The sequence below is a fragment of the Myotis brandtii genome, unplaced genomic scaffold (assembly GCF_000412655.1).
Source record: "Myotis brandtii unplaced genomic scaffold, ASM41265v1 scaffold111, whole genome shotgun sequence".
NCBI lineage: Eukaryota > Metazoa > Chordata > Mammalia > Chiroptera > Vespertilionidae > Myotis > Myotis brandtii.
In genome coordinates this window covers 6,033,187-6,055,800 of record NW_005353789.1, presented here as the reverse complement: position 1 = coordinate 6,055,800, position 22,614 = coordinate 6,033,187, and the positions used below count along the sequence as shown (strand labels likewise).

The 22,614-nt window shown below is 42.6% G+C and overlaps 1 protein-coding gene and 1 long non-coding RNA gene across 2 annotated transcripts in view; one reads left to right on the top strand and one right to left on the bottom strand.

The window, feature by feature from the left end:
- LOC106727177 overlaps positions 1-113 on the bottom strand; it is a 15,650-nt gene extending 15,537 nt beyond the window's left edge. Inside the window, exon 1 of the long non-coding RNA XR_001363346.1 lies at positions 38-113. This is a non-coding gene — a long non-coding RNA (uncharacterized LOC106727177). The remainder of the gene's footprint in view (positions 1-37) is intronic.
- SHROOM3 (shroom family member 3) overlaps positions 1-22,614 on the top strand; it is a 238,400-nt gene that overhangs the window by 72,801 nt on the left and 142,985 nt on the right. The gene's annotated exons all lie outside the window — the stretch shown is intronic.

Below are 22,614 nucleotides of genomic sequence, written 5' to 3'. Positions count from 1 at the left end.
ACAGTGAAAGCTACCAAGGCGGGTCGTTCTTTCTTACCTTCACTTAATTGTCATCACAGATCACAGTGCACCCTGTTGTTTAGGAGTCAAAGAACCTAGAGCGACGCTCTTTGGAGAAGGGCAGGGCATGGTTTACCCGTTACCACAAGCTCTTCTTGCAACAGCCTGACAAACTGCTCTCCACCGCGTGGGACAGGAGCGCGCCGACCAGGCTGCCAGCGCCACTGCAGAAACCGGTTCTCAGGTTCTGGCCGCGTGTACTTCCCCTTCCATCAGGGGCTGCTGTCAGGCGTGCGGGCCGCGATTGGCTGGGAGGAGGGCAGTAATCCGAACTGCCTTTTGTACTTGGCTAATCAGGGCAGCCGTTGGATTGCAGGTTGGGAGCTGAGGTGCCCGGTGGTGTCAGACACCTGTGTCTTCTTAGCTCTCCGCTTCCTGGCGCTGGCTCCTGTGGATTCGTTCCGGGCTGGAGCTGTGCCTCGATGCCACCTCTCCCAAGCCACTGAGCCCCCCTCGGTGGGCCAGCTTGGCCCAGTGTCACCCTGCACAGAGATGTCCAACAGACCTCTGAGGACAGTGGACATGCTAGCTTAGACTTCCTTAAGGTAAGTCCCTTTTAAACCAGATATTTCTCGACATTATATTCCACATGTATCTTGTCAGAAAGGCCGGTATTGAGAAGGTAAACTAAAGAGAGGCGGGGAAGTGTAGGTTAGGCTGTTGTGATGAAATCACAAAATTATTCGCTGTCAGATGTGCTTGCAAAATGATACCAAGGCATAATCAGTGAAGATGTGAATGTGGACGAGGGTACCGTCAGATGACTGTAACCCTTGCAGACAATTGACACCTCATTGTGTACTCCTTCCTATTTGACCAGGAGCTCAAGTGAAGATAGAATAAAGTAACTTTTAATTAGAGCCAGCAAATACACTATGTGCTGGTTTGTATAAGAGAAAGTTAGGCTGAACATTCTAGCTCCTTCCAATTATGCCACCCCAGGATTTCTAGTCTCATTCTAAGTACCACTTATTTTTAAAGCTATCTTTAACTTTTTCTCTTGTAATATGAAAACAGTTTTCCTTTTTAAGGTTTGTTCAACATCGGGGAAGTTGTTCAACATTGGGGAATTAGTAAATTAGCAGGGGGTTTGATTGTCTTGCTTCGCTCCACTCATCCTTATGCTCAAGAGAGAGAGTCAGATTCTAAATGCTAGCACCCAAATTGGAGCAACAAATCCTTAGGAATATTAAGCCATGATTCTGATTGAACTTAAGCTCTGCTCTGATTTCATTTTCCTTGTAAGTTGATTGACAAATGCATCAAGGACCCTCCTGTCTTCCCCCTGGGATTGCTGTCAGCATAGTTGTCACTCTAGGATTTCGTAATCCAAGGTTGGTGAGAAGACTAGTGGTTTGGGACTAGTGCTTAACAGTCCTGCCTGTTTTGTCCTGAGAGGGAGGAAGTAATTTTCCTTTTGATTTTTTTTTAAAATGAAAACTTGCTGTAAGTGAATAAAGATCTATTTGTAAATCCAAAGAGGTTCTGAGACTACTTTTCCCATCTTATTAATTCCGAAGCTATAAACACCTTCATGAAACAAGGGCGTTCTCTAATTCTGAATGACCTGTTCAAGTAGCAAACAGTAATAGAGACCAAATAGCGGTGGCGAAAAGAAGCGATAAGCATTCAGGAACCATTCACTTGAAATCTATGTTAATCATCCTGAAATGTGTGTTTTTCTTCCAATGTTCATAGCCAGTTGGAAATTTCCATCTTTCTCCTCTAACTCATCTTTGTAAAAACATTTTTCTATAATAAGATCAACATGTCAGTAATGCTAAAAATGGCTGCTTTGATGAATAAAAGCATCAGAAATGACATTCCCCATGGGGTGAAATGGGATCATCACACAAGCCTACAGCAATCATTTTTAATATAAAGTGCGTGCAAACAGGACAGATGGTTGGTGATAAATGAAAAATTAGATTGGTTAGTAGGTAGATACTAAGTGGATTTATAAATATTGAGAGAGTTGAAGGAGAAATGGACATTGGAAAGCTAAATAAATGTATGTTTAGCATTTACTTAAATTTCAAAATTCTACCTTCGCTTATGAATTACACCTAGAAAGTGTATAAATCAAAGATGATTTCCTGGATTAAGGATAAGTCATTTTCATATGGGGAAGGATAAATACCACCTCAGCCCTAATCACTATCTCAAAAAAAAGCCAAAATACACTATTCACAAAAAACAACTCTGTGTCCTGAAGAGGTACAGAAAGGAAGAGAGAGCTAGTTGAAAAACTTCTATAGCTAGTTAAAAAGAAAATAAAGTCACAAAAAAAACCCATATTTTAAACTGAGTATAGAAAGCCCTTGTGCATATCTGCAGAGTACCAGGGACCCCCAACTATGTAATTTAACACAAGTGTTAACTAAAATACATTATTTCATCCCAAGAACAGTATCATTAGAGAGTTAGATTGGGGCAAGGGATTAATTATCTTAAATACATTTTCCCCCAGTGACAATTTTTAAAAGTCTCCTGTCTGGAGCTGTGGAATGTCTGCGGGGCTCTCAGCTGCTGCGCGGTGAGGGTCCCTCACAATAGCGCACACTGGGCCTCCGCCTCCCAGACACACACTGTGTCCCACTGGCTCTGTCTGAAAGGGTCAGTTATGCAAATAGAAGCTGCATACGTCAGCCCTCCCTCCCAGCAACTCCCTCTCTAGGCTTCCCTTCCTCAAAAACAGCCGGAGGATCTCAGCTTTTCTTTGACTTTTCAGAGCTGGGCAGCCTGCGAGCTAAAGGCTGAATGAACAGCTGGGCAAGACCTCCCTTTGCTCCATGTGCAAAGGACAAGCTAGCTGGGTCCCTTAGCCCTAGACACATGGGCAAAGAAACAGTTTCCTCATCTGCACTTCTCTATAGATGGCTTCATTAAAATGTCAATGTTACATAAATGCATAACCCATGGACACAGACAATAGGGTGCTGAAGGCCTGGGGGAAAAGGGACAAATGTAATAGTTTCAACAGTAAAGAATGTTTTTTAAAAAATGTCACTGGTTAATACAAAAAAAGCGGCACTCTTTGTTAGGCCAAACCTCTCAAAGGTTTTTTTTTTTTTAAAAAACGAAAAACTTCCAGCAATTCCAATGTCCACATCTCAGGACAAACAGATGACTTTGAAAGGCAGGAACCTAAGCAGTCTGGACTCATTTAGCCCCTGAGTTGGACAGATTAGATAAAAAATGAGCGTCAGCTGATGGCGGTGGGGCGGTGTTGTGGCATATCATCTGATATCACTGGGAGAAAAGCTCTTAGGGATCTTCGTGAACTGAAACCGGCAGGATTGCTCTGACGTCCTGTCAAGTGATCAAGTGAGCCCTGGCGTCAGACACTTAAGTAGGACTTCGCTTGTACACTCCAGGCCCGGTTTAAAGCCACAACCTGGAGGTGGAATTTAAATGAGCCCCACCCTGAGAAGCTATGGCTGTTTAGAATTACTTGTTTTTTTCCAAGTACCAAAGCTGCTTGGTGGCCGAGTAAAGTTACCAGTAGACCCTTCCCACCAAAAACAGTGGTCAGCATTCCGGACCAGCCCTCCAGGGGCGGTGGGCCCAGCAATCAGAGCCGGGGGTGCGGGTCTCCAAGTTCCTTTCTTCTCTCTTCCCTGGGAGCAGTGAAGGCCCTCCCTGATCCTATATTTATACAGTAATTTCCCAGTCGTTTATTAATCATGGCTCATTCATTCCTTTCTCTGATACTTGGAGGTAAAGTCTTTGGCCCAGTTTGGAAGACAGAGAAAGGCGATGAAATGGAATGATTTGTCCAGCAGCACCAAGAAGTTAGCGAGAAAGTAGACACTCTACTGCCATGCAGTTCCCTTTCTCTTTATGTCTTTTTCTCAAAAGAAAAATCCGGAATCCTTCGAACCTCTCCCTCAGCAATTCTGTCTGGGCACTAAGAATGCTACTGTCCAAAAATGTGCTGCTCTCTTCATGGGATCGCTCTGTGACTGGGAGCGGCTCAGAGGCTTACAAACAATGGAATGAATTAGGTGTGGAGTGTGGTGTGCTTTTATGAGTGTATGTGCATATGTGTGTACTTGTGCACATGTATGTGTGCCTGCCTACACATGTGTGCCCAGCAGCAATCCTGACCAGCTCAAAACCCCAGGGATGTGGGATAAAAGTTTGTCTGAAGCCTAAACTGAGACGGACAGCGACCTCTCTGCTATGGACTTTTCCTAGAGAGACCAGATCATTCATTTATAACAAATTTCAGCTCGGCCGCTTGACAAGGGAGGCCGGCCCAGGAGCTGCGGGTGAGCTAGTCAGAAGGCGGCAGGCCCGGCTTGCCCCCGAAGGTATTTCAGGAATGTTAATGGTATGCCTGAGTGGAGGGCTTCAGAGCCCAGAGCTGGGGCTGAGCACTGTTCTGTGGCCATCTGTTGAGGCCCAGGAAGTCTCATAGCAACAGCTTCTCAAGAATGGTGCTTTTTAAAAATTTTAATTAAAAATAACTAACAACCCCCCCCCCCCCACACACACACACACACACACAAAACTGCTCCAGTGCCCAAGAAGAATCAGGACAGCATTCGGATTCTTTCTGCAGAGTGATGAGCTTTTAAGGAAGAAAAGCCCCCGTATCTTTCATTCCCATTCTTTAAAAGAGCAATTTGTACTTGGTTTTGAGGTCTTAATTTCCCCTCCCCAGGGGTAGAATTTTTTTTTTTTTGAAAGTGAAGACAAGTTTCTAAACCTGTGGAGAAATAATTGACAAAAATATGATTAAGAAAAACACGGTCAGGGTTTTGAGATTTCCTGGTATTTGTTGCTCTTAGCAATGCTGTCAGCAGCTGCATAATGTGAGCTTTAAGCCCAGCTGTTTAGTGAGATGAACTTCAGACAAAGGCACTGATTTCACTTTGAGGATGTATGTGCTCCAAAGTGAATCTCTTGGATCTATGTAATGGTTGACCTTAGAAAAAGAGGGAAGGGAAGTGATATTGGTAGTTGTAAATGTTTTAAGTTAGCCATGAACAAAAATTGCCTCAGTTCCTCAGGATATGAGTCCCTGTAAAATCATGGACACCTGAAGCCTGGCTGGCAGCTGTGTGTACAGGGGCAGGCCCGCTAGCCCAACAAAATAAGTATATTCTGTTCCGAATCCTACCCCTCACTGGGCTATTTTAGGAAAGTACACAACCTCTGAGAGAATAGTTCCTGGTCTGCAAATTGGATTTCTGCATTGTTAGGAAGGTTAAAGATAATCACATAAAAGGAACTCTGGGAAATGCCCTTTGAATCTGAATGACATCTATAAAGGAGTGTTATATGCTGTCATTCTTGCCATTGTCCAGCCCTGGGAAAATATTTTCATGAGAACTTTTATATTCTCTTCATTTTTTTCACTTGACATTTTTTCGTTTCCCTCAAATCTTATCAAATAAAATTTCCCAGTAGAGTCACAAAATAATCCAACTGATTTTGCATACACATATATACTTATTTAATATAGTACACATGTAGACTAATTCTTTATACTCTTGATTATTAGTGCGTATTTATACTCATGAAGTATGATTCAGATTTAATGTATTGTCCCTGATGGTCAAGGGTGATGCCACTACCCCTCAGGAAAAGGATATGTACCCCAAGTTTGATTTCTGGAATGTGGGTTCCTAATGGAGTCTGTCTTTCTATAAAAAACATGACCACTTACCCTCTCTGTACCTATTGCTTCATGTACAAAATTTAACCAACAAATATTTATGGAGTGCCTATCATGTGCCAGCTGTGTTTCTAGGTCATGAACAAAAGTAGACTAAAATCTTTGCATACGTTCTGGTCAAGGGAGATAAATAACAAGACCCCAACTAGGTCAATCATGTTGAAGGTTGTAAAATGATAACTGCTATGGAAAAAAAACAAAGCAGGGAAGTATGTAATATAGAGGCACAGGGGGCATTGACATTTTCTAAAGGGTGGCTGGAGCAGGCTGCACTAAGAAGGTGATATTTGAAGGGGGTGAGAGACTGAGCCTTGGGTGAGTTAGGGAAGAGCTCTCCAAGCAGAGAGACCAGCAAGTGCAAAGGCCCTGGGGGGGAAGTGTAGATGACACTGTCTGGTGAGGAAGAACCCAGAGGCCGTGAAGGAGGGGCAAAGGTCAGAGCCCCTGGGCCACTGGAAGACGTTTGGCTTTTACTCTGAATGACCACTATGAGAACTTACTTCTCAGAGCTGTTGCAAAGTTTAAATAAAGTAACTTGTGAAAAGCCTTTAGCCCAGTGACTACCACATAGAAAATCTCCCATAAGTATTAGCTCTTATCCATTTGTTTAGCACCACTACCTAGGATTCAATGGTAGAATGATGTGATCACACAGAAGAGTTTTGTTCTGATCAAAGCTGATTCCTCTTATAAGAATTAAGCTCCCAGTCTTGGCTTCTGAAGTATTCAATTGTATCACCTAGAAAGGTCCCCCATTCTATATCTTCGCACATAGAGAGGGAAAAATCTAGTTTTAAAAAACTGGCCTTGTTTAAACTAAACCATTGTTTCTATTGTGAAAGTACTAAGTCCAAACTCTCTAGGGACAGGTGTATTTTGATACATTTGGTTTAAATTTCAGCTACAAAAGTTCTGTTGAATTCCATGGAACTCACATGATATCGCAATGCACTCATGTTTGAGTTTTGATGTTGATACCTTTCTCTAAGCCATGGGAGTCCAGGTGGGGAGGAGCCTATTGCAGATGAAACAAAACAAGGAATCAATATCTTTTCCTTCTCTCTGGAGCCCAGAAGCAAGATTGGTTTCCCAGGGCACTTCAAGGACCTCCTGTCACAATGATCTTCCTGACCACCCTTCTGAGTGTCTAGATTTTATTGATCTCCTGCTTTCAACTTGAAGGGTTTGGGTCATAACTCATGTCAAGTGATGACTAGCTCAGAAACTAGAAGAGAGGGAATCTTTTTCTCCATGCATTTGAAGACTATCATTTAGAATTTGGGTTATCCTTGCTCCAGAACCAGTGAAAGTGGCTTTGAAAGGGGCTTGGGAACCAAAAAAAAAAAAAAAGAAAGAAAAAGAAAGTACCTGATGATCACTAGAGATCATCCATAAAGGAAAAGGCTCTCTAAAAACATACATGCTCATAGATAGAGGCAAAGAAGCATCGAACAGACTGTCAAACTACAGCGGGAAGGTAGGAGAGGGTTGGGTGGGGGCGGTAAGAGATCAACCAAAGGACTTGTATGCATGCTTATAAGCACAACCAACAGACCAAAGACACTGGGGGGTAGGGGCTGAAGGGGAGGAGAAGGGGGGAGGACAAGTTCAAGTGCTGGGGGGGGGGGTAGGGGAGGTCGGGGGAAGGTCAATGGGGGGAAAAAAGGAGACATATGTACTACTATTTATAATATCTTAAACAAAATAAAATTTAAAAAGATAAAGTAATTATCCATTAAAAAATAAGAATAAATAAAAACATACATCCTCATCAATGGAAATGTTCCATTAGTGCAGTGGTTCTCAACCTTCTAGCCCTTTAAATACAGTTCCTCATGTTGTGACCCAACCATAAAATTATTTTCTTTGCTACTTCATAACTGTAATGTTGCTATATCTGATGTGCAGGATGGTCTTAGGAGACCCCTATGAAAGGTTCATTGGACCTCCAAAGGGGTCGCGACCCACAGGTTGAGAACCACTGCATTAGAGGCTGGGTAACCAATGGTCAGAGAGGTTATCAATCATTTTGATTAACTTAACAGCTTAACTTCGAAGATTTCTTCCAAATTTGTGGTTGTGCTTTCTTCCAATATCTGCTTATTGAAAACTAAATTCTGGCCTTCCCGGTGTGGCTCAGTGGTTGAGTGTCAACCCATGATCCAGGAGGTCATGATTAGATTCCTGATCAGGTCACATGCCTAGGTTTTGGGCTCAATCTCCAGTAGGGGGTGTGCAGGAGGCAGCCGATCGATGATTCTAATTATTGATGTTTCTACCTTTCTCTCCATCTCCCTTTCTCTGTCTGAAATCAATAAAACCATATTTAAAAAAAAGAAAACTAAATTATTCAGGAAAAGTCACCTTAAATTCTGTGTCATCGATGTTTCGTATGGGGTTTCTGAGAACAAGAAAAAACATTGTGATTGTGGAGGCTTTGTGATTTGGAGCCAGAGGAGTCATCCTCCTGCAGTGTTGACCCTGGTCCTGGAGCCTGGAGCCTGGAGCCCGGGTCCTCAACCAGCACCAACAGTGCTGTGCTCCCGATTGCAGATTCCAAAGTTCACATGCTGCCATATCGCCACGGCTTGCTGCAAAATTGCTTAGTTATGATCCGTGGGTAGAGTAGACTATAACTCACTTTACTTTTTGAACAAACACTTGTATTGTACTTACTATGCTCTACATGGTTTATAAAATGCTCTCGTAACAACCCTATGACAAAGCTACACTTTTAATCCCCATTTAACAGGTTAAACAGTTGAGATACCAGTTCAGTAACTAATCCGAGGTTACATAGTCACAGCTGGGATTTAAACCTAGGCAGTTGGCCAGCAGGGTCTGGATGTGACCAAAAAATGCTCTGTCTTGTCCCATGCAGCTTTTTCATTTGTTTAGCACTCGTGTTGATTTAGAGAAAAAAGTGATCTGGTATATCGTTACACTTTATTGCCCTCTGTGAGGGCAGGGAATATAACCTGTTGTTACCCTGGGCCTAGCATAGCACCTGGGGCATGGCAGATACTCAAATATTTATTGAATGAGTGAGGGAGTGAGGGTGTGGCAAGAATAAACAGTAAGGCCATAGAAATACCTTTCTGGTATCACAGAGCCACAGAGACATATGTGATTGCAGGGTGTCACTTAATGCAAAAACTTTGAAAAGTTATAAAACAGATAAAATTAGAGGTGAGAATGTAAAGGGGCAATTATTTAAACCAGTGTGAACAATTTCATCTCTTTTAGCTGCTTATTGATATATATATTTTTAAATATATTTTATTGATTTTTTTACAGGGAGGAAGGGAGAGGGATAGAGAGTTAGAAACATCGATGAGAGAGAAACATCGACCAGCTGCCTCCTGCACACCCCCTACTGGGGGATGTGCCCGCAACCAAGGTACATGCCCTTGACTGGAATCGAACCTGGGACCCTTCAGTCCTCAGACTGACGCTCTATCCACTGAGCCCAACCGGTTAGGGCTGCTTATTGATATTTTAATTAATAAGTCACATCATACCTGAAATGTGCCCCAAAAGACCCCTAACTAACACCTGCCAATGTAACAACTGGGAAAGGAGCAAACCAGGGACCCATGAATTCCACTAAATCAAGGTTTTAATGTGGGGTTTGGACTCAGTACATTTCACAAATGGACATGGAGACTCACAGATCTGTTGGGGGCGGGGGGATGGGGGAGGGAGAGAAAGAAAGCCTGGGTCTGAGGGAACATCTGGGTGCAGGGAACATAAACACATGCAGACCAGCTCAAATAGAAAGAGGGTTCTTTGAAAAGATGTGAGGGAAGCTGTGGAATCCAACTATGGGAAAACAGAAACACTTCGAAGTGTCACCCAGTGATTAAGTCAGGAGTCAGAAGCCTGAATGTGAGTTCCCACCGTGGCATTGCTGAGTTTGTGACCTTGGATAAATGTTTCCAGACCTTGTGTATCCATCTGAAAAGGAGGGAATAATTCAAGTGTCTGCCTTGTGGGGTTATTGTGTAGATTAAATGAGGTAACACACTGAAGCACTTGAAACACTGCCAGACACATAGTAGGAGGTCAATAACCATTAGCTTTTATTATGATTTAACAAGTAGACAGCTATTCACTTTCTCATTGGACTACATAGTTCCTCATTTTAGTTGACTTTGAACATCAGTTCCATTACTTTCTCTGCAGACTGGCTTTCCAGAAAACATGGTTCTAGGGTTAATGGAATGGCATAGTGATGTCATCAAGGATCTAGGTTTTTCCATTCTATCATCCTTAGCACGATGATTTTCTTTCTTTCTTTTAAATATATTTTTATTTATTTCAGAGAGGAAGGGAGAGAGAGAGAGAGACAGAGAGAAAGAGAGAGAGAAAGAGAAACATTAATGATGAGAGAGAATCATCGAACAGCTGCTTCCTGCATGCCCCTACTGGGGATCGAGCTTGCAACCCGGGCATGTGCCCTTGACCAGAATCAAACCCGGGACCCATCAGTCCGCAGGCTGACACTCTATCCATGAGCCAAACCAGCTAGGCCGCATGATGATTTTCATTCCCAGATTTGCCCGTCATGATTACAAGATGGCTGGGCAGCTGCAGTCCTCACGTCCTCACACAATTTTGCCAAAGGCAGGAAAGAGTCCAGGTTTTTGTGTTTGATCAAGAATGAATAGCACTTTTCCAAAAGCCCTCCTGCAAACTTTCCTTTGAGTCAGATCTCATTAGATAAGGTTGGGTCCTATACTCATGCCTAGACTAGTAGCTGGCAGGGGAATCAGAGTACCGTGACTGATGCAAATCAAGAATGATTTATCTTTTGGAGCTATGGAAGAATCCACAGGAATCCACCTTCCAGAGCACATAGTCATCTGGTACTGTAATAGGATCAGAATTATGTTTGTGAGGAAGAAGGGGAAAGTGACCATTGAGTAAACAATCATAAGGGCCCGTCTTAGATGAGCATGTGTCCCAGCCACTCAGAGTCTTCCCCTGTGATTTTATATACAGAGTAAGAGAAGGCAGAGCTAGCTTTCTTTTGAAATGGCCGATATGAGAGGATGTAAACCTAAAGTTCTCTGTTCTGTGGCTATTTTCTGTATTGCTTCTCCTCCACCCACACACTGAAGGAGAATCTTATTTGCTCTAGAAAAAACAGTGAGGGTGGGGAGTGAGAGAGGCAGAGAGAGACCTAGAGACCAAGACAGACAGACAACCCCCGAAGAGATGGTGCCTGATAGGGTGAGGGATCACCTGACACTATTTTTCAATCCCTGAGGCCATCTCCACTCTTGGCCTTTCTAAGAAATTCCCACTTTTGCTGAAATTTCTTTGTGGATTCAATGCCACTTTATCATTTGCAATAACAACAACAAAATCCTGTCTGATGCATTTTCCCTAAACTTCTGGGTTTCTATGCCTCCACATCTGCATATGTGTGGCCCTGGCTCTCCATCTTCGGCTTTACTCCGTGTGTTCTCACAGCTCTGGAGCTTTCTTCCCTGGTTAACTCAGCCTCCGGGCCCCAGTTCCAAGCTCCACAGGCAACAACCTGAAAGGCTCTGCTTGTAGCCAAGGAAGAGCCGGTCCAGTCTCACCCTTTCAGCAGGGGCTTGGTGGGGCCATCTTCTCCTAGAATTGTGAGCAGGGAGACTATAACATCTATCTCTGATTAAAACTGTGTGATGTCTGCCGACTCCTTCCTAAAATGACTGTGCACCCAATTGAAAAGTACATTTTTCACAAGTAAAATGGCTCAATTTCAGATATACAGTGCCTTTGACAGGGAATTAAGGTCTGGCAGCTTTACTCCCTTTGGTCTGACTTACATAGAAGAGAATTCTGGATTTGTATCAGGGAATTAGTGACGGATGTAAGGAGGGAATAACTAGAAGAGCTGAGTGAAGTCATAAATGAAATCAATGTGGGCATCAGGGGCAGATCAATTGGGAGAGTCAATTAGGACTAATGAGGAAAATACCATGGAAGGCAGACCTATAAGAGGTAGAGCCCGTGATTCTGTAGAATGAATAACTTTATTTTTATTTATTTTTTCTTTTAAAAAAATGATTTTAGAGAGAGAGGAAGAGGGAGGGAGAGAGAGAGAGAAACATCAATCTGGTTGCCTCCCACAGGCAACCCAATTGGGAATTGAACCCACAACCTGGACATGTACCCTGACCGGGAATTGAACCAGTGACCTTTCAGTGCATGGGACAGCGCTCAATCAACTGAGCCATACTGGCCAGACCAACTCTTTATTTGTGTAATATCTATTTTTACTTTTGTATTAGGAAAATGTCCAAACATTCATGAAAGTAGAGAGTACCAGGAATTCCCACACACTCACCACCCAGCTAGATGGCACTTGTAGAGTAGAACAAGTCTGGGAGGAGGAGAGGATGAAAGCAGGGAGCAGGATCCAGCGAAGGACAACATGTGAGAGTGCTCATGAGTTTGGACAGGACCTGAAGGGAGTGGAGAGCTAATGAAGAATTTACAAGCCAGAGCAGTGACAGAATCAGATCTGTGTCTGAGAAAGACCACCCTGGCCACATTTTGGAAGGTGGTTTTAAAGGTGGCAAGTCTGGAGGAAAAGAAACGAGTGAGAGAGGAGTGGTCCAGGTGAGAAATAACAAGGGCCTGCGGAAGTTGTGGATTTGGTATGCAGAAGGTAGACTGGATGAAAGCCTGGCTCTTGGTGTGAGGGAGAGGGTAAGGGTGCCGATTAGGATGGCTCCCAGGTTTTTAACGTCAGCAGCTCAGTGGAAGGTTATAGCTTCCCAGCAAAGACTGATAAACCCAAGAACTTTGACATGGTGTGGTAAGATGTTAACTATTGAATAACAAAACAAAACAAAAAATTCCTTATATAAGCATCGTGGTTAAAGATTAAAAGGAAGGCTTCAATAGTAGCCTTTGAGACAGGAACAACACCCTGATCTTTAGCTGTGCCCCTTCAGAGAATGACCAATTGATATTAAGGGAAACTGTTACTACCCCTTTCAAGTACAGCAAAACCTCCTGCAGTGGATAATCAGTCTTTTCAAGATAAGACACAGTAATGCCCAGCTGTGGGCAGCTAGCTTGTCAGCCTCATTCTTTCTTTCAAGAGTAAAATCATATAAAGCTAGAGTATTCCAAACCCTTTCCCCATTCTTTTGGAGAAAGCAGTTTCTTGTCTGTGTTGTTGCTGATGGTGGACATGCCAGCAGCATTCCTTCTGTCTCCCTGTGCTTGTCATGATGGTCTAGCAGCTCAGGCTTTGGAGTTGAATGGTTCTGAGTTTGAATCCCAAAGTCATCACCTTCTAGTACTTTGGACAAGATACTTAGCTCTGTGACCCTCATCTATAAAATGTGGGGAATATGACCTACCTCACAGAGCTGCTGTGGGGGATAGAGAAAGTGAAGTGCTTGGCAGAGGGCCTGGTCTCAAGTGGTGGTGGTGGAAGTGGCCATTGTGGTTGCTGCTGTTCTTGCTATTAATGCTGATTTTCAGACATTAAGAAAGGATACCGTTTGCTTTGCACACTTTCATTCTGCCTTGGGCCTGCGTCTGTTAGATGGTGCCTCCATATCATGTTGACTTCTTTATGGATTGGCCCCAGGAGAAGGAGGTACATGTCCCTGTGAGTCAGAGGGCAGGTTGCACACACCTGGCTCCTCCCTGATGTGCCTGGAGATATTGGGCTGATAAAGTTTGGGATAGAGAAGCACCCCATTCGACTATAGACACCACTGGGAAGAAGGCAGAGGTCTATGGTACGCTTGGTTTTCACATGACCAAGATGTTTCCCTAGGATATAATGGGCCACTGAAGCGACGCCTGGTTTACATTGAATAATTCAACATAGAATATGTATGGTTAAATTCCAGCGTGAGGCTTCAGCGGCCAGTTGCACCCAAAGAAAATGTACTTAACTTTCTTATCAAGAAGTGGTCTTGATAAGACACTGGGTGACTGTAACTTTGGTCACGGCTCTGGAATGTCCCAGACGGCCCTGCCAGTTTCATTGCCCAGAGATGTAATATTTCTATAAATGCCCTCCTTTTATGCTTTCACAAATTAGAAATGTTTGTATGTTGTATTGTAACCAAAAGCAAACAACTGGTATGCCTCTACCTCACCTGTGAAAAGGGGAATGGCGAGAATTCAGAAGCTAATATTGTTCAAGTGCCTGGGATAAGAAATATATTTCAAGCATAAAGTATTATTGTCCTTGATGGTTGTTAAATCCTCATGACTCAACATGAGAATCAGTCAGAGACTAGAAAAAGTGGAAGTGTGTTTTTTATACTACTCTGAAATCTGTTAGGCCTTTTCAGAAAGAAATTTTTTTTAAAAAGATTTCAAAATATTTAAAATTAGCCATTCATACCTTTTTGCCATAAAGAAGAAAGAAGGCTGAAAACTTCCATCAGTAGTTCTCAGCCAAGGTGGCTTTGCTCCCCAGGAGACATTTACTGGTGTCTGGAGAGCACTTTTGGTTGTCACACCAGGGGGTGGGATGGGGCTGGGCCACTGGCATCTGGTGGATAAAGGTCAGGGGTGCTGCTAAACATCCTGCAATGCACAGAAGAACCAGCCACAAGGAATTTTCTGGCCCAAGTGGTGTCATGGTTGAGAAACCTGAGTTAAATAATGGCTGTTGAGAGCCACAGGTGGTTATTATCCAACACTGGACTGTCTTTTAGCAAGAAATTCACCTTCCCATTGGTTTCTGAGGATTGAAATTACTTTCCTCAGCCCATATAGGAAAAAACATGCTGGCATGCCTTCTTATAGGTTTAGTCTGAGCTGTCTTCTTTCTACATAGCTCTCAAAGTATCAGACAAATCTGTCCAAAAAATCATCAGGCCACTTGCTTGGGAGATTGTGGGTAGGGAAACACAACAACCAGATTGACTCAAGTGTTCACCTTTCAACTGGTTGGTTTAGCACTCCGTGGACTCACAGCTGTTCGTGGTGACAAAGGGAGGAGTAGGAGAGAGAGGTCGGGTGAGGAATGCCTTCACATTTCAACACTCTCCAGGGAAAGGGAAAGTTGGCTTTGCAAATACTTGCCAAGCCATCCAGGGGCAATCACAGAACCCTCCTTTTGTTCTTTCTTCTCTGTTTTCCTTGAGTCTCTTTATTTCGCAAACTATTATTTGGGTACTTTCCAACTCAACTTCTGTGATAAGTACTGCTCATGATGCAAAAAGCTCAAAAGATGTTAAGAATAAGCTAAAAGAAGATCACAAAGTCCTATAGGTAATCATGTTATCTCAAAAAGAAACAGTTAAACTAAGGGCTTCTCCTCCAGATTGTATGTATTTATATCTGACAAGGTATAAAACGAATCTTCATTTTGTTGTGCATTTAATTGTGTGTTTATTGAAAGCTATATAATCCTATCTAATAAAGAGGGAATATGCTAATTGACCCTCATGCCATCACAAAGATGGCGGCGCCCACAGCCAATAAGGAGGGAATATGCTAATTGACTGTCCCACCCTCAAAGATGGCGGCGCTCACAGCCACAAGATGGCTGGCATGGGAGGTTCAGTTGTGGGTGATCAGGCCAGCAGGGGAGGGCAGTTAGGGGCGACCAGGCCAGCAGGGGAGGGCAGTTGGGGGCGACCAGGCCTGCAGGGGAGGGCAGTTAGGGGCAACCAGGCTGGCAGGGGAGGGTAGTTAGGGGTGACCGGGCTGGCAGGGGAGGGCAGTTGGGGGCAATCAGGCTGGCAGGGGAGGGCACTTAGTTGCGATCAGGCAGGCAGGCAGAGGGGTTGGGGGGATCAGGCAGGCAGGTGAGCAGTTAGGAGCCAGCAGTCCCAGATTGCAAGTCAGACATCCCCCGAGGGGTCCCAGATTGGAGAGGGTGCAGGCCGGACTAAGTGACCCCCCCCCCCATGCACGAATTTCATGCACCGGGCCTCTAGTTACATGATAAATGACTACTGCAGCCATATGTCAATTTTCTTGATTTTGTTCTATGTAGAAAGCTTTTGTTTTATCTTTGAAAGACTACCCAGATCTGGAACTTACTAGTGGAGTAATATTGGTAGATAGTAGACAAAGCTAACTTTAGTTACAATAAATAAGCATAATCAGTGATAGGAAATGGTTCTTCAGTTGAATCTCTCCTGGTCAGCGTGTAAGAAAATAAATTTTCATTCTGATGAATGCCAGTCCATCGTCAGGTACTTCAGTGGAACTCACTGTGCTAATATGACAGATTAGGAGGTGACACTCTGGAGCCAGATTGCCCTGGTTCAGACCATGGCTCTCACAGACTCTCTGCAACTATGGAACTCTGGACAGATCACGTCTCGGTTTCCTTACCTTCAAAATGAGAATAAAGTATTCTCCTCAGAAGGCAGTAGTAAGGATTACATGGGCTAATGCATGTGCTCAATGTGCATAGTTATTTCATTGTCGTCATTATCATTGTTGCATTGTGTTTTATTGTTTTGTTTTGGTACTAAGTGGGAGACTGGTGGATGGGGCCACTGCAGCTCGCCCAAATTCGTAGGTGCAAATGCTTCTAATCCTGATCGTCTCATGTTTCTTGAGACAGTTATCTTTTTGTTGCTGTTGTTGTTAATTCTCACCTGAGGATATTTTTCCATTGATTTTTAGAGAGAGTGGGAGGGAGGGGGAGAGACAGATAGAGAAAAACATCAGTGTGAGAGAAACACATCAATTGGTTGACTCCTGCATGTGCCCCAACCAGAACTGGGGATCGAGCCTGCAACCAAGATACATGCCCTTGACTGGAATCGAACCTGGGTCCCTTTAGTCCTCAGGCTGACACTCTATCCACTAAGCCAAACTCGGGCTAGGGTGAGACAGTTATCTTTTTTAAAGCACATACTTTGGAATGAACAGGACAGAGGTTTATTGATTTATACCCAAATCCTCTGGCTTTTTATGCAGCATGGCTACATGAAATGCTGGGATCAGCGCTTTGGGTTCCCGAGCCTCAACTGCATGCTAGTCTTAAGGCAACAGGAACCGTCTATTAGAATTTGAGCTTCTGGTTGCCCTGGAAGAGGATGCTTTCAACTCTTTGAACCTGTACTCCTGGGGAGTGTTGGTGACTGTGCCCTGAAGAGTGGTGATGTCAAGTATATTCTGGCTGTATTTGTGCGAAGTGGATGACATGTTATATTTATTATCCCTGAAACAGGATAGGATTGAAATGCTGTGCACAAATAGGTGGAGATGATTTTATAGCTTTAGATTTTTCAGTTTATTTTCTAGAAACATACCTCACTTGCTCTCCTAAGTAAAGACACATGGTTGCTTTTGAGCTTAACTACATCATTTAGGTATGTGCCTCCTACTTAGCGCACTATCTAAGTTGCCTGTGTGTTATTCCAGTAAACAAACGTGTTTGATCAAAACTGTCTCTTGAAAGTCTGAATTTTCTGTTAAAATGAGAACTGTGCATCTATTAGAAATCATTGTTTTTCCAGGATCAATGTTAATAATTGATAGACAGTATCTGAAAACTTGAAATCAGAACCACCTAAAGCAGTATGGGGGAGGAAGAAGAAAAAGGATGTAGAAATACTAAAATTGTGTGTTTTATAAGACAAATGTGATATCACATTAAAAAGAAGAGTTCTAGGAATTATGTTCTATTTATTCTAGATTGAATTTCAAATAAATAACTGATATATTCGGTTAGAGTCAAATAATTATCTGAATATATAAAGCTAAGGATTTACTCATCTCTAAAACCAAAAATGTGAACTAGTTGATGATTAAGGTACATTTTTTCTGGAACACATGTCAAAACTAATCTAATGTGACTTTTGCATTGAATTCCTCAAGGGGCAAAGTGGATGCACATTTAATTCAGTGCTGAACAAAGCCTCACTAGTAAACATTAAACTGGTTTGGATTAAATGCCCTCTTCTACACTCAAACGTGGGCTGTAAAAGTCATGTCCCCATGGTGATAAGAGCTGCAGTGTGAGGGTACGTGCAGAAAGATTGCCTGCCGTGGGGAGATGGGTTGCCCTATTTCATGCTGACTGCAATAGTGTGGGCACAGCAGTGGAGATGATGACCCGATGGCAGCATTGGAGTGAACTTTAATTAAATACGAGAGTGGAGAGATCCAGAGCTGAGATTTACCCAGGAAATGATAATGTCCCCATGACATTCAGCCCAGAGAGAGGTTTTAAAACACCACTTGGTTGTATGTTAGTGAGAGAGAGTTAGTTCTCATTGTAGAAATCCTAAGAAAAGTTGGAAAGATAATGAACACCATAAATTAGATTTGAATTTGACTAGGATTGTAGCCTCAAATTCTATGTCCCTTTAGCTGTTCTGTATCCCTTTAAACTATAATTATGCTGCGAGGGAGAAATTGCAATAATGCTATTTAAGATAAACAAAAGGAAGACATAATAAAGAAATAGTAAGATGGCTCTGGCTGGGTGACTCAGTTGGTTGAAGCATCGTCCCGTACATCAGAAGGTTGCAGGTTGGTTTGATTCCCAGTCAGAGCACATACCTAGGTTACAGGTTCAATCCCTGGTTGGGGTGAGTATGGCAGGCAACCAATAGATGTTTCTCTCTCACATCAGTGTTTCTTTCTCTCTCCCCCCCCTCCCTTCCTCTCTTTCTAAAAATCAATAAACATATCCTCACAGGAGAATTTTTTTAAAAAAGAGTAATAAATGGTAAAACAGAACTACCCAAGTGTTCAAGAGAACTGTGCAACTCAGCCAGTGGGAGCAGGGGGAACCTAATTGGATTGCTGAAGAAGGGAAATATGAATAAAATAAGGGGAAAAAATGTAGGCTTTTAAAATAAACTGATGATCAAAAATAGACCCAGAGTCAAGAACCATGAATAGACTGTTGAATCTCAGAGGGAAGACAGGGGAGGGTGGGTAGGAGAGATCAACCAATGAACTTATATGCATATATGCATAACCTGTGGACACAGATAATGGGGTGGTGGGGACCTGGAGGAGGGGGAGGATGGGAGTGGGCTGGAAGAGGTTACGGGGAGAGGGACGGGGGTGTGGGGGAGGACCTATGTAATACTTTCAACATAAAGATTTTTTTTTAAATGTAGGCTTTTAAATAGATGGAAAATTTCTTGTTTTCACAAATGTATCTTTATAGCTATCTGATGGAAATTCTAATAGCTACTGTTAAATTTCTTTCTAATATTAAAATTTTAGATATAGAATTATTCTTTTTCATTTTAGATTTACCAACATTTGTTAAAGGCAATAAAACCATGTATTTTAAACATGCAAATATGTTTAGCACCATGCTTGCTACTGACTTTGCTGCTTACCAGTGTGGTGCAAGATAACTGCTCTGAAAGCTCAGCCTTCTTTTCTGTAAAATGGGGGTAAAAATCTCTGCCTACAGAATTACCCAGATTATTATTTATATTCATATGCACCAAATTACATACACAGTATTGTACTGGGGAGCTGGCAGGAGTCCAGCAAATGCTGTAGGGGCATGCAGGTAGTGATCTTGGTATGTCAAACTATACCCAGACTCTGACACAGTTTGCATATATTTTACCCAGTCAGTTTACCGAACATCATTTTCAAAATCCGCAAAAATGGTGGGAAACTGTCAAGTGTATGCATGTGTGATATTTATATTTACGTGTACATGGGTATGAAACATTTAAGAGTTACAGTCTGCTAATAAATATAAAACATCTTGGGAGGGAAAAGGTGCCACTCAGATATAAATGATTACTTGTCAGTTCCCCCAGTTTTGTTGACTATAGAACATCAGTTGCAACATCTCATCATAATCTTATCCATTTCTGTTTTATGAAATTAAAACTTGATTCAAGGTATGCTTTGTGGTCTTTCTGGGTCTAGGAGATAAACAGGCCCAACTGGAAATAGACAAAGCCAGGCAGCTTAAGCAAGAGTGTAGAGACCTATTCACTCCCACTCCCTGAGGAATTTATGACGGGTAAGTTGTTCTCTAATGAGCACAGAAAGAGAGCGTTGCATCTTCTCTTAATTAGTTTGACAGATATTCATTTAAATTTGAAAAGATTCCCAGGCTTGAGATAGCAAAGGAAGGTTCTGAATTCCTTTTGCGTCTTAATTCTGTTGTTGTGGTGGTGCCCTGGGGAATGTCAACATCTGAAGATGAATAAAGCCCATGTGTTCATCCAGGGACCTCCACATTTTCTGTTTACAAGTGGCTGTGAACCACCAAGCTTTTGCTTTGCAGCTGCGAAGTCCAGCACAAAGCACCAGGCTTGGTTTCTGTGAGGAGTGGATTTTTTTCTCAGGCCTAACAAGGGATAGCTAGGCTGTCCTTAAATAGCCAGCTTTACATCAGAATAAGTCACTGATTTGGGCATGATGACGTGAGGTACACACTGAGGTTGATAAATTCATTAAACTACGAATTGTTTTTATCTTCAGTACTTAAAACCATCATGGACATTAGGTTAGTTGCCGGAGTCCATTCATTGTCTTCACTAGCTGAGTTTAGACAGAGACCCCCCGCAAAAGCTAGTAGCCATTGAAAGTCCTAGTAAAGGTCAGGGCTTGAAAGTCCTAGCAAAGGTCAGGGCTGTGCACCACCCAGTTAATCTAGGAACCACTCAGTTAATTTGGGTAATAATAGTTGAAGCATCCCCACCTTAGTTCCCTTAATTCCTTAGATAGTTATGTAGATCCTTGTTGATTATTGTTAATCAGTTACTCTGCCTACACTTGGAAATCTATTGATGAGTTAATCAGATACTTTTGTCTACTCCTGGAAATTGCTGATCTGTGTGTCATTGAAACTTCCTTACCCTAAGGGCTACTCCAGATCAATAATAGATTGTAGCAGCCTGAGCATGGGTGGAAGTCCTTCGGGACTTGCCCGCCTGGTCCCCCAATATTGCAAAAATTATCTCGTGTCTTTTTCTCTCATTTGTTGTGCGGCTCCACTTTCAGATACCGAACCCTACTCCACGCAGAACGTGGAGGGAGTGTTACTCGACAGTTAGTGCCAGCCTTTGGTTATCCATGGAAATGAGTAAACAGGAGGCCATTAATTATCTATCTATCTATATCTATCTATCTATCTATCTATCTATCTATCTATCTATCATCTATCGATCTACCTATCTACCTACCTACCTATGGCCATATATACCCTCTTAACCACTAGTAACACTAACCTTTATTAGGGTTATTAACAGTGGGTTATTAACAGAGTATAATAAGTTTATTCCACTAATAAGTGGGAAAGCAGGGACTCTCATCCAGCCTTATTATACTCTGTCTCTAGGTGTTCACTGCACAGGGTCCACACAGGGGCTGGAACCCAGCCACCCTGAAGGACCTGGCCAGGCACTGCAGTGCTGGCTACATGGGTCCTGAGAGAGCCTTGTCCCATGCACACAATGAAAGGCCTCTATGGGCCAGCTGAGGTCCTGACTGAATGTTACTAATGGGGAAATGTCTAAACACAGACAGCCTTGGGAGGAAGGCACAACACTTGCCTAAGCTAAAGGCTAAACATCTTGCTCTTGATTGAGTTCATTCATCAGGCTGGTCTGGTCTAGCTCTTCTTGGTGGAGTGTCCCACCCCTGCTTCACCACCACCACCATCTACCCCATTGACTTAGAGCAAATTCCTTTTCTTTATCCCCTCATCTTTTTTTCCTTTAATTTTTTCCCATCACCATTTATCCCCCCTTCCCCTCCTCCCACCCTTCTCCTTCCCGCAATCACCACACCATTGTCCACATCCATGAGTTCTTCCTCTTTATTTCCTTTTTGCTCAATCACTCCAACACCCACCCCCAGCAAAGCTGTCTGCCTGCTCTCTATGAGTCTGTCTCTGTTTTGCTTGTCAGTTCAGTTTGGTAATTAAATTCTACATATGAGTGAAATCATATGGTACTTATATGTCTCTGGATAATGTTAGAATGTAACATCCAAGGAAAGAGTCCAGAATTTTAGTCCTGATTTAAAGAAAAAGAGACAGAGCTTATAAGGCACCACCTGTTCTCTCAAGTTCATTGACTTGGTCATTAGTGAATATTCTCTGTGGACCTTATTTGACTCAGTGTAGCAGAGATGGTGTAACCAGGTCAGAACGGCTGGGTGAGAGTCCCTGCTTTCCCACTTATTAGTGGAATAAACTCATGCAAGATTTACCCCTTTGAGCTTCCATTTCCTCGCACAAGAATGATAATGCGAGGCTCAGGTGAGATAATATATGTAAAGTGCTTAACAATAATGCCATGTAGAGCAGTTACTCAAAGTGGGCCCGAACCATCAGAGTAGCCTGGGAACTTGTTAGAAATGCAAATCCCAGGTCCCAGATAAAACACTCAGGGATGTGGGAGAAACTATTTGCAAATCATATATCTGATAAGGGGTTAATATCCAGAATATATAGAACTCAACAACAACAAAACAACCTGATTTTTTTTAAGGGCAAATGACTTGAATAGACATTTCTCCAAAGATGATATACAAATGTCCAATGAGCGCATGAAAAGATGCTCAACTAATGATTAGGGAATACAAATCAGAACCACAATATGATACCATCTCACACCCATTGGATGGCTACTGTATAAAAGAAAGACAGAAAATAAGTCTTGGAGAAGATGTGGAGGAATCATAACCTTTATGCACTGTTGGTGGGAATGTAAAATGATACAGCTGCTGTAGAAAACAGTGCAGTAGTTCCTCAGAAAAAGGTAAACACAAGATTACCACATGATCTTTGTACACCCATGTTCATAGCAGCATTATTTGTTTTTTATTTTTGTTTTGTTTTAATATTTTTTTATTGATCTTTTTACAGAGAGGAAGGGTGAGGGATAGAGAGGTAGAAACATTGATGAGAGAGAAACATCGATCAGCTG